This window comes from Harpia harpyja, chromosome 4 (assembly GCF_026419915.1).
Source record: "Harpia harpyja isolate bHarHar1 chromosome 4, bHarHar1 primary haplotype, whole genome shotgun sequence".
Classification (NCBI taxonomy): Eukaryota; Metazoa; Chordata; class Aves; order Accipitriformes; family Accipitridae; genus Harpia; species Harpia harpyja.
In genome coordinates this window covers 34593669-34610767 of record NC_068943.1, presented here as the reverse complement: position 1 = coordinate 34610767, position 17099 = coordinate 34593669, and the positions used below count along the sequence as shown (strand labels likewise).

At 47.0% G+C, this 17099-nt stretch overlaps 1 protein-coding gene and 1 long non-coding RNA gene across 2 annotated transcripts in view; both read right to left on the bottom strand.

The window, feature by feature from the left end:
* LHFPL6 (LHFPL tetraspan subfamily member 6) overlaps window positions 1-1677 on the bottom strand; it is a 149495-nt gene extending 147818 nt beyond the window's left edge. Inside the window, exon 1 of the mRNA XM_052786227.1 lies at window positions 1472-1677. The gene's annotated coding sequence lies outside the window, so the exon portion shown is untranslated. The remainder of the gene's footprint in view (window positions 1-1471) is intronic.
* A 6377-nt stretch (window positions 1678-8054) lies between these two features.
* On the bottom strand, window positions 8055-16774 carry LOC128141482 (uncharacterized). The gene is made up of 3 exons (XR_008235071.1): window positions 16742-16774; window positions 14347-14484; window positions 8055-8432 (listed from the first exon to the last, which is right to left on the bottom strand). It is a non-coding gene; the product is annotated as an uncharacterized LOC128141482 (long non-coding RNA).
* Between the last annotated feature and the right edge of the window lie 325 nt (window positions 16775-17099).

Below are 17099 nucleotides of genomic sequence, written 5' to 3'. Positions count from 1 at the left end.
GATCATTTCTCACAGTTGCTGCCAAATTAATTCCGATAGCTATTTACAGGGGCTTTTCTTTCTAAGCATGATTAGACGCCAATCAGTGAATCCAATTCATGTAGAGGCAATAAAATTAAAACTACTTCAGCACAAGGAGGGAATGTAGAGAAAGAGTCTGTAAGTGAAATTAAGCATGTGCACCACACAGAAGTTTTGTTTACTTTTAAAACACTAAGAAAAAGAAGTCTCTTCTGTAATGCTGAAAAAGGCCTATGCCGCTACTTAAGGAGTATACACCTATCTACTCGTAGCCTATCCACTGAAATGCCTTTCAACCTGCAAAACACCAAAGCCCCGGGGAGAAAAACTTGGGAGAGGGGCACAGCGTGCCTCCATCCCTCCAGATGCATCTTCTGGAGAAGGATCTGCCTGGGTCTTGGCCTGGCACCAAACGTCTGAGGCAGATCATTCCCTGAATCGGGGGAAGAGGCACGGCTGGAAATGGGGGACAACATGGAGGCTTCCAGGGGTAGGACCCCGCAAACCCGCCGGCTCCGGCCGGGCAGCAGCTCTGCCTCCCCGGCAAAGCCGGGGTGCTCTCCGGGGAGGCGGACTCGCCCCTCCGGCCCCGAAACCCCGCTTCCCCGCTCCGGGGGTAGGAGGGGGCGGCGGAGAGATCCGGCTCCCCCCCGAGGGAAGGCGGCGGCCGGGAACCAAAAGTGGCCGGGGTGGTGCGAGGGGAAGGCTGCTGGGAGAGAGGGCGCCCGCGGGGGCGGTGGGGTGCGAGGGGGAGCGGGGAGAGGCGGGCGGGGGTGCAGGGGGTCCGGGAGGGGCGGGGGCTGGCAGGACAGGGGGTCCGGGAGGGGCAGGCTCGGAGGAGAATGGGGTCCGGGAGGGAAAGGGGGGATGCGGGCGGGGAAGGGCTGGAAAGGCAGAGGCGCCGGGAGGGCAGGGGATCCGGGGGGGGGGCGGGGGCAGGAGGACGGAGAGCCGGGAAGACAGGGGGGCCGGGAAGGGAGAGCGGTCCGGGGTGGCAGGGAGATCCGGGAAGGACGGGGGCCCGGGAGGGGTAGGATGCGGGAAGGGACGGGGATGGGAGGGCTGGGGATCCGGGAGGGGAAGGGAGTCCGGAGGGTCCAGTGGAACGGGCAACGGATGCGGCCGGGCAGGGTGTGGGAGCGGGGAAGGGGATCCGGGAGGGGAAGAGGGTCCGGGGGTGCAGGGGATGTGGCCGTGCAGGGTGGGTAGGGGTCGGGGAGGGGAAGGAGGTTCTGCGGGCTGGGGGATCCGGAGTCGTGCAGGGGATGTGCGGAAGGGCGGGGGTCCGGGAGAGGAAGGGGGTCCGGGGGGGGGAGGGGACAGGGGATGCAGCCGCGCGGGGAGTGCGGGAGGGCCGGGGTCAGGGAGGAGCAGGAGGGACGAGGGCTCCGGGGGGGGGGGTGCCGGGATGGGCCCGGGCAAGGTGCCGGGGAGGCGAAGGGCTACTTACTGTCACGCCGGGCGCGGGGGCTGCCCGCCGCGGCTGCCGGGAGCACATGGGCGCGGGGCCGGCGGGTGGCGGCCGCCCCAAGCGACTCTCCCCGCGGTCCCGGCGCGGCGGCGACGCGGGCGCTCCGAGGCGGGCGGGACCGGGACCGGGACCCTCCCCAGCCCGGCCCGTCCTTCCCTCCCTTCCTCTGCACGTTCCTCTCTCCCCTCCCCGTTTGATTCCTCGGGAGGCAACGCACTCCGCCGCCTCTCCTCCCCCTTCCCCCGCCGCCGCCTCCCCGGGCGGGACCCGCCGCGGACGGCGCAGTTGCGGGGCCGCGGAGAGGGCCGGGGGTGAGGGGCCGGGCGGCGGCGGCGGCGACCGGGGGATGTGGGAGCGGCGGACGGGGGCAGAGGGGCGCCTCCCCGAGCCCGCCCGGGGCGGGGCGGGGGTCCCGGCTCCGAGGGGTCGGAGCGGAGGGTGGGTGCCGGCTCCCCGAGCTCGCCCGGGGTCCGGGGCGGTGGGTCCCGGGGCAGTGGGTCTCGGCTCCCGGGGCCCGGGGCGGTGGGGCCCGGCTCCCCGAGCCCGCCTGGGGAGCGCTGCGGCGCCGCCGGGCTCCGCTCCGCCCGCCGCGGCTCGGCGGCTGCCTGCGGGGTGCGTGGGGCGGTGGAGCCGGGGACGGAGGGGAGGCAAGGGCAGGAGAGGGGGGAAAAGCCGGCGGGGAAGGAGAGTTAGAAGGAAAGGGGGACGGAGTGAGCCCTTACATGGGAAAATACGGGCTAATCTCCTGATGGTGTGCCTGCGATAAGTGTGTCTGTGTCTGTCTGCACGCGAGCTGCTGATCCAGCATTTTGATCGCACCAGTTCGGGAGCTGGTCTACAGCGAGAGTCAATGTGACCAGAGTACCAAGCAGCTCACCCCGGCTGGGTTAGGTCAAGCGGAGAGACGGGAGCTCCAGTCCTTTCCCAGAGTGTCTTCAGCAGGAAAGTTTTGGGGAGGGGTTGCCTTCTGGGGGCAAGGAGGGATGGTGCACACACAGCCGCTGGGAGATGAGAGATTTCCTATTCTGCTTTTTCCTCTCCGCCCTGCAGCTTGAATAAATTCCTTCAGACAGAAGACAATTTTATGCCAGGTTTAAATTATGTCAGCACCAGACATGCAAAATCTCTTTGGTAATGTTTCTTTTACAGTCCTGGAACATGGCATGGGATTTAAGTACTGATCATTAATATTATTAATGCTAAATGGAAGTGACGTTTATTGCACTCAGTCTGTGTTTACACCACTTAATAGTAACAACAGCCATGTTCAGAATTAAATTACAAAGCCACCTTATTGGATTTTTAAATAAGACTTTCAATTTTTTCCCCATAATGCAAAGTTTTAAAATCAGAACGCTACTGAAAATGCCTGTTTTCTCAAGGGATAAAAAATGGATTGGAAAGTATCTAGCAAGATCGAGTTTTCCATCCTAACATTTCAAGTGCATTCTTTAAGGAAAAGTGCTTCAAGTCGAAGAAATAGGTTAAATATAGGCTGAGTGCTAGAATGTATGCAATAATGTACTTCACAAGGAAGACAATGGAGGCATACCCCCAAACCAGTCGTGCCCCCCGACTACCTCAAGGCTACATCCACCTAGTATACATCTATACTAGCAAGTAATGTGGATCAATCTGATCCGATCAGTTGGTGCTCAGGACCTGAATGATGTTCACACTTTTCCATAGGTTTTTCTGCAGATTCACTCCAGCCTGGGCCTGTGGACTGAGGGTCCCATGAGTGCTCGGAAGGCGGCAGATGCACTCCTGGTGCCTGTCTTCTGCTTTAGTCCCATCTGCACCTGCTTTGTGTACTCGCCACTGCTGGGTAAAACAAAACGTGGTAAGTGAGGATGATCTGGAGATTCACTCCAAAAGCGTGCCCTTGATTCACACCAAAACGTGAATGTGGAGGTGCCCACAGGCTGGCTGACGGAAAGGGAGCTGGTGTGACTTTCCCAAGGCTGAGAGCTGGAGCCTGCTCTGCAGCATACCATTCTAGCACCCTCCCCTCAAATCAGCTTTCTGCCTGGTGCCAAGCCTGCGCCCTCGAGAGTGCACCAGCTCTCAGGTCTCCACTTCTGCAAGGAGCTGTGCACTTCTTGATGATTGTAGACACTCTTCATTTACCACTCTCATGCCTTCACTTGGCTCAGTCAGGTGTTTTGCCTCCTCCTATTCATTTTACCAACACCTGAAATGACAGGGATACTAAGGTAACATTGTGACATTTGAACTGCGTTCTTGGCGTAAAAAAAGAGAAGAATTGAGTACTGTTACTAAATCTACAATTGTTTAAAGACCCGGTCTGACACTCTTTCCTTAGCCAAGGGACTCACAGTTAAAATGAAACTGTGATAAATGTGTCTAAATTACGCATGCGTTGGGATCAGGCATGGGTAGAAATTGCTTGGCATTAAAATGGCTGTGGAAAACTTCTGTTTCACACATGTAAACAGTTTCTCAGTTAAAACTGGCTTTGTAAACCTAGGGAGAAGCAAAGAAGTATGCATTTATTCATGCAATTTATCTCTTCCGTGGTATATGCCAAGGTCCCCAAGTCAGTGTTTGCTTTGCTGATGGCATCTCTACAGCAGTTCATTTACTTCCCTTATATGGCCTTTACATTCACTCCCTGAGCTGCTGCCATTCTGCATTCCCTCATGTAAACTGTACGCTGAATTCTGCATCTCTCCTGAAGCATCTTATCTTGCCAACTGTCTCTGAATGCCCCTGCAAGCTGGATGCATGACTTAGTCACTCGTAGGGAAATAAGCTTCATTTCTCAATCCATTTTCTGTCAGAGAAGAAGTTTTGTTTTGATTAGAAACAAATTAAACACATTGTGTGTATAAGTTAACATCCAAATTCTTATTCAATTTGTTTCCTAGTGTTTACAACTCAACATGCTTCAACTGTATCAACATTTGCTGCCCCTTTCAGGGAACATTGTGCTTAGAAGTATTTTTACTGGGAAAGTTAGCTGAAAGATTTCAATCCACATCTAACCTGTCTGAAAGAAAAAGGGAGTTATTACATGGTGCTTCAGGATCCGCAGTCTCTCCTGTAACCACAAAAGCAGAGAGACCTCCTCAGAGCAGAGCGATAACAAAAGTTGTGGTCCCCAGGGTCTTGTCTATACTGAAATAGCAGCTGGTTTTAAAATTGGTTCTGGTGTTTTGAAATTTAAGAGAATCCGCTTTTGAGAAAGCTTCAGAGTTGGTCAAGGGAACCTGAGCCGCGGATTCCCCACTGCTGGAACAACTGGAAGTCAGACTGGATCAAACACCCACAAATACGCTGCCAAGAAAACTACCCTAGCAGGGAGATGGGAAAATATGCTTATAGATTTTACCATTTCTCTTCTCCCCGATCCATTGATTAAGCTGCTGTTACAGCTGGGGCCCTACAGACTCAATGGAGCTAATCAGCACAGCAGAAAAAAGAGAGAAAATCCTGTCACTGTACCTAAATCAATCCCAGCTAATATACACATCACAGGCTTGGTCACAGACTCTTTCATTACAGCGTATCCTGTAAGACAATCCACTGTCATATAAAATGCCATAGGGGAGTACATATGTTCCTGAACCCCGAAGAAAATGAAGCAGCTAGCGAACCTCCATCTCATTCTTAAGTCTTTGACAAGAAAAAGAAACAAGGCGTTTTTATCTTGCAGGCCACCATCTGGTTTTCTCTTGTGTGGTCTGCAGGAGAGTGATCATGCCGACATGGTTCCGAGCATCTTACAAAACTGGATCTTCAGGTCGTGTCTGTACTTGATTTTAAATGAAAAAGAAAGGTGTAGGCACAACAATAGACTTGAGGTTATGTACTGGGAGCAACAGAAAGTCAACCCAATTATTCAAATACAGTCACTAACAACCAAACAGACAAGTACTGTTAGGGAAATTATCTGATAATTAATATATTTGCCTGAAATTATGTCCAGTCCCCAGCAGCTGGGAAAAAAACATCAACTAAACAGGCATAAAAAGAGAACCCCAAGTCTAATACCCTCAAATTTCTCAGAGGAAGGTAAGAAAACCAATTCAAGTCACTAGATCCTAACACATCCATATGGTGTCTCTTCCAAGTCAAACACATTGCATGTTTTCTACTGTGGGTGGAGCTAGACTCCTGAGATTTTGGGCTGTCACATCTAAACCTGAATCCTGGCCTAAAAACAGCCCTAAACAAAAGATCCTCTCTCCACTTCCATTCCAATACTATATTATGATTAGTACTTATTTTTATGCTGGTTCTCATGGTGGGAAACTTTATAAATCCTATTACTGGCAGTTCATGAACAGAACACATTTCTGAAGGACAGTTGTCTTACTAGATAGAATGCTGTTGTTGCTAACATCAGTCTTTCAATTTCTGGACGCACATACAAATAACATGTAAAACAAAAAAGGGAAGCATCCTTTCTTATTTGCCATAAACCGTCCTTATGTTGTTTCATCTTTACAAAGTTATTACTTATCATCTATTACATAAAAGCCACCAGGTAGTCTGCATTTTGCAAGGCTCTAAAATAGCAGCCACAGCAAATCAAGCTAGCTCGGGGATGACAGGTCCCAGACCTGTCCTCCTTCGACAGGAAGCTGGCTTAGTCCTGCACAAACTCAGGAAAAACGTGGATGATTTCCATGCTAAATTTCCACTGTTCCCAAGTGGACTTTGAAAAGTAAGGAATGTCTGGATGATGAACGAGGAATTTCCCAGTAAGAAATGCTCGCCTACTGGCAGAGTGTTTTCTGTGCATGTAGACCCCCAAAGCAAATAATTTAATCGTGGCATCTTGTTTACCAGGGGAACATCTGTCTATCTTCCCTAGATGCTGTTAAAGAAAGATGTGGGGAATGTACAAAGAGCAGGCCTTGCCATGGTGTTTTCTTGTGCTTCGTGGCATGCCTGTTTGGAGAAACGAGATTGTTGAACAACGCATGCAACAGTAAGAAGATTTTTCTTTTTGATTTAGAGCCTCAGTTGGGGACTGGCTTTCAGCTGAGAGTCACGTTTTAAAATCGGGGCCAGCAGCGTGCGAGTCCCAGGTGGTCAGAGAGGTGGCAGGCCCGTGGTGCGCTCGTCGCGGCAGAGGGGGAGCAGAGCTCTGTGCTGCTCGGCGGTGAGGCTGGCTGGCGTGGCGGCAGGGGCACGCCGTGGCGGCGGGGAGCAGGGACAGGTTTAGTCCTTGCCCCCCCTGAAGCGTTTGATGCGGGCTGCAGAGGGAGAAGGGCGCGTGTGTGAGAAGTGGGGGCGGAGAGCAGAGCTTGCTTCTGTTCTCCGCAAAACCTGTGCGATTCGTAACCACCCTGTGCCGCTATCTTGAGGTTCATGAGGTGCATTTGCAGAACATGCGATGTTGACTTTAGCGGCACAGATTGCGTAAACCGTGTGTATCTGTGAACGGGATGCAAGGCACCGTCGTGTTCCTCCCCCCGGCCTTTTGCTGCAGAACTGGAGCTGAGCTGCCTCTCCCTGAGCTCTAGCAATTGTTTGCATCTAGGTCACCGTATCTGATCACATTCCCAAGGATGAGGCTAATGATTTCTGGGGTTTTTAGAAGGGAAAGCTGAAAATCCTCTTGTTGGGGACAAAGGCCAATTCATTTTACAAGTGGAAGCTCATATCCTCCCCATCATACCCTGAGGTTCGTACAGATCTCAGGCACTCCATGAAGCTGGAACCTCTGAAATAACTCACAGATTCATTCACGGAAAAACTGTAATGCCAACTCTTGTCAGCTGAAACCCAAACAGTACCCACTTCCCGGTCTATCTGAAACATGTTCTCAGTAGGGGAAGAACCAAGCTCATTTTTTTAAAGCTCTCTAAAAGGCTTGTCCGTAGGAAATCCAGTACATATCTAGCATTCATATACCTACATGGGTATGCATTTATGTATTATACATAGATACCTATACCTCCACATATTAAAAATACTGTGGCAGGGAGTACCTGAGACCCAGATTGGACTGCAGAGCCCAAGCTACCTGCCCTGCACTGTGAGTGGGGAGCGATAGGCACCTATTCAGCCACAGTGGGTTGAATCATGTTCTGGCCATGCGTTGTGCTCACAACGAAGCTGCAGCAAGCTGAAGAGAGGTGTATCTTGGTCTCTGTGTCTGTGTTAACCTTTTGCTTTGGCCCGTGTTATCCTTCCAAATTACAAGTTGTTCTTCCTATGTCATTCAGATGCATTGTTTCCTGCTTCCACCAAAAGCTGCGTGCTCTGGGAAGAGCTCTCAACTGCATGTAAAAGGGTTCTCTCTATATTATGTTGTAGCAAAATAACCTAGTCATAGATTGTGCTTCTGCAATATAACTACATATTTCAATATTCCTTTTCGCGATGAAAAAGCTAATTAGCAAGGTCGTTACAGTTGCCACTTTTAAGGGGGAAGATAGTAATTTCATTAATGTGCTCACAGGAACTTCATTTATATTACCTCTTAACCTTTACAAGGATATTATAATTTCAATAATTAATTGCTTTTTGCCATTTAATTTGCAGTTTACCATTTTCAAAGGAAATTACCCATTAAACCAAGGACTCTTTTTTTTTTTTTTTCCAAAAAATCCTTCACTCAAATATACACCATAAGCTGTTCTTAGAGAAGCTAGATATTTGCTAAGCCACTTTCACCTTTGAGAAGACAGGGCCGTGGTGGCTCTGCATATTAAAGAACTGCCCATCGCTCGGCCCTTTAACCATCTGGAGGAAAACAAGGCAGAATGGGGCTGCGACAGCGATGAGGAGGGAATTAATTCTTATTCTCTCCTTCCAAATTCAGGAAGTCAATGCATCCTTCCTCTCTGATTGAGGCAGTGAGAGTTGTCTTTCCTCTTTCTTCGCAACCATCTTGTTTCTTCAGCTGAAATTAATATACGCTGCAATACCCATCCGTGTGTGCTTCTGTTAACTTCAGTGACTGAAAAAAGAAAGGAACTTTGGCTCAACCTTGTAAAACACAGAAACTCTGGCCATGAATCACCAAGCACTTCAGCACATCTTCGAGCCAGTGCCCGACACTTTGGAGAATGGAGCTTAATACACATATTCCTGCTCACGCTCAAGTTTCTCGTAAAACAACTATTCATTTCAATGAATCGGACCCAAGCCGATATCCCCGTGGTGGTGTGCTGGCATAATATCTCTGCTACTGATAATAGAAATTGTACAAACCCCATCATGCTAAAAGAAAATTTGATTAATATTGGTATCTGAGGAGGTGAGTAATGCATCCCAAGTAGGCGTATGTCTGATAGAGTGAAACACGTACCTCTGAGAGATGGATTTGCATGGGAAGATGGAGAGGAGGTGACAAAATGAATAAAGAAAGGAGACGCAGAAGAAGAGGAGACAGAAGAAGCAGCTATGAACTAGACTGCACCATTGATTTATGAATGAAAACCTAAAAGTTTTTCTGATTCAGGTGCAAAAATTAAACTAGCCCTTGGGCAGTTCTACCTTTGCAACTGGCAAGTCCATGATATGTCACCCAAAATGATATGCGTCTGGATGATATGTCACATGCCTACAGGCAACAAGTGGATTGTTTTACTGTGAAAATAAAACATTTTATTTAATTAATTGTAAAATCAAACATCCTGGGTTTTTTACCCCCTTACCCATGAGTATAAGGAGAGTCTGGGCTTACACCAGCATTCAGACACAGTTATTTCGTTTCCGCAGGACTGAAGCTGGGGCACATTCTTAGTATTATTTGCGGAGAATCAAAAGTCACAGTCAGACCAACAGGGGTAAAAAAACATTCACTGTCTAGCCAATGGTCCATCACACAAGTTTTCTATGCAGCCAGTGGAGAGGACTAGGTAGAAATCTCAGGATGAATTGCCTTCTGAAAGTGCCTTTCTTTCACTCCTCTGATAGCATGGTTAGCTCTGGACTTCACCTCTGACTTTGAGATAGTAGAAGACCGGTAAGCTGTATCCCACCATAAGTACTTAATTTTGTCTTCAAGTCTTCAGGTACCAAAGTTGAAGAGAGTAAGAAGAGATTCAGGCCACTTAATATTCAGAGCTTCCTGTATCAGCAGTGGATCAGCAATCACACCACTAGTAAAGCAGCAAAATAACCTGCTTTTTGACTAGTGAAAGGAAAGCCTAGCTCCATGTCAGCATGGGCATTTCTTGCCATAATCTTTCTCGCAGTGAGGCACAAATATCGCTTGAAGACAATCTGCTAATTTCTGCCAGTTAGTGCTGCAATCTGCAATCTGGGTAAGGCACCTGATGCTTCTCTTCAAGGTGTTATTGTGCCTGTATTATTAGAACTCTAGACTTTATCACATAAAAGGCCATGTATGGGACAGAAGTAGAAAGAAGCCACTAATCACCAAAATTAACATTAAAATACCCTTTCAAAACCTCCAGATTGGCAGTTCATTCAACTTGACATTTGCTTTTTGAAAGGCATGTGCTCTGCATGCACAACAATGTTTTAAGGTGTCATTGTTTAAGGAAGTTGACAGTGATGGGTGATGTATAAACAGGCTGATGATATTCTGAAGACAGCCCTACCTGCATGGACAAGAAAGTCCTTGCTAGTTTGCATGCAAAAGGAAGCTTGGGCCTATTCTGGGGAACTTGATAGTCTCTTGTAATTAATACTGTAATTGGAGGCTGCTGGAAATGCTCCTTGAGCTCCTGCCAGGGAATGCGAGTGCTTCGCAAAGCTGTTGACGCCGTGCTGTACGCCAGCCGAACCGACCTACTCGGCTGCAGTAGATGCTGATACTGAACTCCTGCATTGGCAAAACCCTCATCTGAGCAGGAAAATGCACAACGCTTTTTCCTTCCAATGTAATCACAGAGTGATGACATCAGTACTATCCAGCCACCTGACAGCTCCATCACCCAGGGTGGCAAGGCTGAGCTGTCCTCCCCCTGCATTTCAAAGCCCATCACCGTGCTCCTGCCTGTTGTCCTGCAGCCAGCCGGCAGGCCTGGGACAGACTAGGTCACTGCCACCCTGCCCGTTCTTGGCAAAGCTGCCCAGACTCATTCCGGCCTCACTATTTCAGATTGCAAATGGATAAATATTCACCAGAGATGCCAAAGTTTAGAAACAAGGTTGCTTCCTACGACCTTTGCCTTCCCTTGGGGACATAGTTATTGGCTTCCAGTGCGTCAGTCATGACAATGCCAGTCCTGTAATAATGCCATGAAAGCAGAAATGACCACCAGAAAGGATTGGCAGATAATTGTAGCAAGAATCTGCAGGCTTAAACATATTTCTTCTGGAGGTGAGCAGATCTTTGCAGAGAAATTGTTTGCAACTCATCTGCAGTGACTGCGACCAGTGTCAGCCACTAACTAATAAGTTATTTTTATCCGCTGCAGCTCTCCAGCATCTCTGAGGGTGATGGCATCTCACCAAGGCTTTGGAAGGGCTGCATGAGCTGACACACAAAGATGAATGGTTGAGGCAAGCCAGAAGAACACTTCTGAGTCAACTTTACAGAGGGAATCAAATCCAGATATAACAGGTAGCTCCACACTGGAGTTGCTGAGATGTTGTTTTGCTTCCCTCCTGGCAGATGTCAGAGAGTGTGACTTCTGGCATTTTGGAAACTTTTACTTTTCCTGCTGTAGCAATAGAGTTCCATTAAATTCACCCAAACAGAGTTGTTATGAGCACTAGGGAAACCTGTTCATGACACTCATACCTGTAAAATTAGGTTGATGTAATGCTGCTATGAAAATCGCCATGATTGTCAGTATTTTTATGTGACTTGCATTAATAACATCCCTAAGGTGCAGTTTCACAAGAAGATGGCTTTTGTGGTCAAGCTGCCCTACTTTTACCCTTATGCCACACTGTTCGTTGTCCCCTCAAGAGTTCCTTGTGCCCTCATGGTTCCAGATTCACTTTTGCCTGACAAAATTGTTAGCTGCCATTTATAAGGGAAGTTCTATCCCCCAAGTGTCCCTTGCTATATACTCCTGTGCCTCCTGTGCCTATATGAACATTTGTGCAGGATTTGCTGGGTTAGCAAGGTGAGAAGTCTATCATCTTATGAAACTACAACCCAAGGAACAGCTATCAGATCCAGTATAGCAGTTATTAACACTGAAGACTGTACTTTGGATAGTGACTATGGTAAAGAAATTAGCTGGAGCTGAGAGGAGCCAGTCATACTACCCTGCCTGCGTTGCAGAAGTGTGTGTGTGGGTAGAAGCAAAAAGAGCAAGAGGGCAGAAGTTATACAACAGGAGTTTAAAAGGAGCTTTGGAAAAGAAAAATAGGCTTCAAAACAGAGACCAGCCAGTCAACACAATAGAGAAAATGAAATGGAAAAGGCTGCAAAAATGCACTTCATTCTACATTTTATTACCGTGTCTATATTTATGCATCTCTTGTCCTGCCAAGCGGAGTAATACTATCTTGGAATCCTGTATGAATCCTGAATGGCAGCAATATATGCTACATTTATCATGCGTCTTCAGTGACTTGAACTGTTAACACAAAGCGACCATAGTGGTTGGGTTCTGGGGATGACAAGAATTGCCTAAGCTATGCAGGCATTTTGGTGAAGAAGGGTCATGGTTCATCACTAGCTGTGGGGGCTTAAGGCAGTGGTCTGGATTTCCATTAAGGGATCGCAGTGAACAGTCTGTTCACATGAAACTCACCAGAAAAGTCAAGGGAAGAAAAAACTAAGAGATTCAACTGAGATCTGTAAGACATGGATATTTGACCCACAGGACTGGATTAAAATACAGCAGCTGGAGGAGCTGTCAAAAAAGGGAACTCTGCCAAGTTTGCAGCAGGTATGGTCTGTGTTAAAACATGTGCTGCTGATGTACTTACTCAAAAGACATTTTTTCTAATGCCATCATTCTCATGATTTATTAGATCTACCTTTGGCTTCTCATGATCCATGTCATGGCCATGTCATGATCCCATAGATGGCCTTGTGCTGATTGGCTGATGTGAAGGCACTGCCCAGTAATTTAGGTATAATTCTCTAGATTTTCTTTGCTAGAGACTGACCTCAGCTGAGATCAGGACATAGTGAAGGGTTGTTGTGGACACATATTTAGCTAACGGTCGCAAAAGTATTCCAGATGCTTTTAGAAGGCCTTGAACAGAATAAACAAGAAGACAAAAAAAGAAAGATGCCAATTAGAAGAACACAGGTGCACATTCCAAGATAAAGGAAACTTGGCACGAAGAACCTCAATTCGGCAGTTTATCTTAACCAATTAGGCTGAGACAAGTTTCGCATGTTTTAGTTAGTATAACCAATTGTGTCCTATGTTTAGGCGTGTGTACAGAGTTAGTATAGCCAATTGTGTCCTATGTTTATGCGCGTGGACAGAGATAGTATAACCAATTATATTTTAGCTTTTGGCGCGTGGACAGCTGATGTTTAGCTTGACAAGGTATATAAGCACGCTATTTGGGCAATAAAGGGAGAACAACTTTAACCGTATCGGTGTCCGGTTGTTACTCGGCTCACGTCTCCAGATGGTTCCCTGCTACAAAGGGTACTGTTTCTTTGCCTGATGGTGAATAGTTGTAATTTTTATTCAGTTGTTTGGGTTACTTTTATTTCATCTGTAAAACAGAATACATTCCAGACACTTTTTGCCAGCAGGACATAGGCAGTCCTTGCTTGAAGAGAAAGGATAGCAGGTCTGGCATACACCATTAGCATTATATCATGTGTTACTTGTGTCCTGCTTCTACTTTTTTTTGGCAAAAATTTTCCTCTTCGTTGCTATATTGTTATTATAATGATAACAACAATCTCCTATATTACAGATCTCATTGGCATACTAATGAGCATATGCAAAGGAAGATAAGCTTTATACCTCAGCCACAGAGACATAGTGTCACTAAGGTGATGCGGTTAGTCAGCCAAAAGCAGATATTAGTTCTCCTGGCTCCACCATCTAAGCCATTTGTTTCTTTTTTCTGGGTGAAATTTGGGCCCTCACTGAAGTGAGTGGAAGTGCCATGACCAACGCTATTGACCTTGCTGGGGATGTGGCCATGTAGTTTAGATGACCACTTCCTTAGAGAAGTCCTGTATTGTGCAGAGTTCTAGAGCCAAATATATTTAGACCAAACCCTAGTAGTTTTGCTGACACAGTACTTCCCTTGAAATCAATGGTTGTTTTTTTTTAGCACGAGATGAACAGGAAGATTTCATGGGTTTGGTATGCATTAAAGTGCATACTGTACTGCTAGTGTTATCTTTTCAGTGAGTTATAACAAACAGGAGTTTTACACCTCCTCAACTAGGTGGCTGATTCAGCATCACATATATTATAGCCACTACTGCTGACTGTGAGGCATGACAATAAATCCTCAAGTGAGATAGTATGTGCTAACCAAAAACTTCAGACGGTACATTCTTCTGGACCTTCAAGGGACACAGACAGGTTTCACTACATGACTACAGGTTGCTGTCAGGGTGACCTTTGGCCAAATCACTCACGGAGTCATACCTTAATTTGCAGAATGGGGTCCATGCTGTCTGAACTTTTGAAAAATTGTTAGCTCAAGGAATGGGCTGATTTGGTCTAGTGAAAAGTATCTACGATATTAACCTCTTGGAAAATAAACCATCAAAATCTCCAACTCTAATTGACTTAGAGACACAGAACATTTTCCTGTGCTCCTGCCTACCAGCTGAATTTCTAGCCCAACCACAGCACAAAATGACATCAAAATGCTGGAGAAAGCCAATGAATAATTTGAGAACAAATTTGAGAACACAGAGAACTAGTGAAGAACATAAGGCAGTGATGGATTTCTTTTGGGGTATGTTGTGTGCAGTGGAGAGCCTGGCAGAGCTGAGTTCCACTCACCTGATCTTCTATAGGGGCTGCAGCATAAAGGGCTATTATCACTTTCACAGGGATGGCATAGCTGAGCAGCAAGTTACTATAGCCAGCTTCCTGCAGGTGCTCTTCTTCACTGCAGCTGAAACCATCAGGGCCTGTAAACTGTATGTAACAGTAGCATTGTCAAATTATTTTTATCTATTACACTGTAAGAAAATACAACTAATTATGGGCATTTATTATATGACATTTCAACTCCCTAACTTGATTTCATAATCTTTCCTGTTCCTATGTCCTCTGTGCACCATACTGAGGCAAGCTCTGCATTAGTCTGTTTTTTCTTCCTTCCTTTCTTCCTTCCTTCCTGCCTCCCTATTCCTCCCTCAATCTCTTCTATTATTCTTCTTTTAATGTATTTTTACATTTTCTTCTTCCTTCATCACAAAAATCCTCCTTTCTTACCCTCATTTGCCTATGACAACACCCATAGCAAGGGCTATTCCTCCCGCTCTGTATTTAAGAAAACATTTCCTTTATGTCCTGCTCTATCGCTCCTCTTTTGCCACAGAGTAGGGAAATAGCAGCTCCAGTCACCTCTTTGACCCCAGTCAACCTATTCATCCACCATAGTTTTATTCTGCCTTTTAAATAATCTGCCTAAATAATGCCTTTTGAGAAACAGATTCAGGTGACTACTACAAACCTTTTGTCTTTGCCTTCAAAAAGTACATGTACCTCCAAGCATTTGAAAGTGCAAGGGCATTATTAGCTTGGGCTATGTAGATGGCAGGTGGCATTCTACAGACCACACATTCCTTGTTCTGCAGGCTAAACGGTGGTCCTGTGTGTAGTGCACTAAATGAGTGTTTTGTGAACACTTTCACCAGCTGCATAGTGATAACACTTATTTTGCTGTCTATTCCTGAGGAAACATACCAGACATTTCTTTGCTGACACCTGTAGTTTTGTTGCCGTATCTAGCTTTGGTAAGGGAACTTATGCTTGAGTAAATTACACACACTCACAAAATGTCCATTCATACACAGAAACTGATATCTGAAATCAAAGTCCCTTCTGGCAGTTACAATATTATGCATATTGGAAAAAGAGAGCGGGAATCTAATTTTCCTAAAACAAGAACAAAAGGTAAGCCCTGGTGCCCTCATACAAATACTTCTTTCAGTTGTGGGAGATTAAAAAGTGCTCACTTGATTATCTCTTCCCATTTTCCCAGGAGAACACATGCACAGATAAACACATGCTGTTTCAAAATCCTGTCGGTTCCTGCCAGCCCAATGTGTTACGTTAGCTAGAAGCATTCTGGCTCATGAAACACGTTCTTGAAAAAATGTACACCTACCAAGAAGCATCTGAAAGCAGAACTGGATGCTTCAAAAGAAAATGCATGTACCAACCGATAGAGGAAAATCTTTGTGGCTCCTTGTATGTTTGTGGTATAACTTGCTGGATGAGACTTGGCAATGGTCTTGACTTATCTGACACTTGTGGTTCAGATGTTCAAGTCTTTCAGACTTCAAGGTGTGCCTTCACTCTGCCAACTCATCCAACAGGTTAACAGCATTTGAAACCTTCAAACTGCTAACAACATCCAATTTATAGTTGGGAGGAGATCTAATAACAGGATTTTCCTGACATGCTTAAATATTAATTGCTGATGCCTGGGACGACTGCATGCTGGTTTATCTCCTCATTTTAAGTCTAAAGAAGGTTCCTGACACGAAGAAGGGAAATCCTGGCTCCGGGAAGCTTAGTCAGGAGTAAAAGATATCTAGGAGGAGATAACATGAGTGAAATAGGAGGCAGGAACAGAAACTAAGAAGAGAAATGAGGTGTCTGAAAATACTTGAAAACCTGCTTACCGACTAGCCAAGAGTAGAAACAAGGCACTAGACAGGCTGTTCAGAAAAGCTGGCCTTTTATGTAGAGAATCCATGTGAGGAAGTAAACAAAAAATAAAAATTAAATAGAAAAATATCCTATCGCTGTCACCATCATGCTAACATTTCGCGGGGGGGGGCCTCTGGTCATATAATTTTTTCCTGAGGTAAATGACTCAAACTAAAAGACAAGAAATAAGTGGATTAAAACATTCAGAAGTTCAGTGCTCCACCTCGGGCATAAAGGCAAACGCTACCCTATTCACTTGCAGGTCTTTTTGGGAAGAGCCTACAGAAGAGCACTGTGAAGTCCCCAAACTCCTGCAGAGTTAAGCTACGGCTTGAGCCTCTGCTTTTTGATCCACACACCACCAGACAAATGGAAAGACTTTGAACTGCACGTGCAAGACGCTGTTGTTTTCAGAGCTAATACCGTGGCGGGACCCTCGTCTTCCTCAATAACAGCTGTGTGCTGTATATAGTCATCTTCTCTCCGTGGCATCTTACCTCCACCCACATACCTGCTTTCTGTCCTTGGGAAAAGCTCACAGAAAAGCTCTGCGCTCCGCACGGGACGCGTCATGGCCGCGGCAGGGGAGAGGGGCGCAGGGCCGCGCTCCTGCGGCTCTTTGACCCGACGCCAACCTGAGGGGCACGCTGCAGCTCCCATCGCAGGCCAGGCCACCTGGGCTGCCCAGGGGAGCCAGGCCGAGCCGGCCGCTGCTGTCCCGGGGGTCACGGATCCCCCCACGGCCCCGGCTGGCAAAGCCATGGCTCCTCCACTCTGCGGCAGGGGCAGCTCTGCTGCTCTGGGGCAGCAAGGAGAAGACCTCAGGGGTAAGGCCTGTGTGTCAGTAACTGCACGGTCAGAGCAAGGCA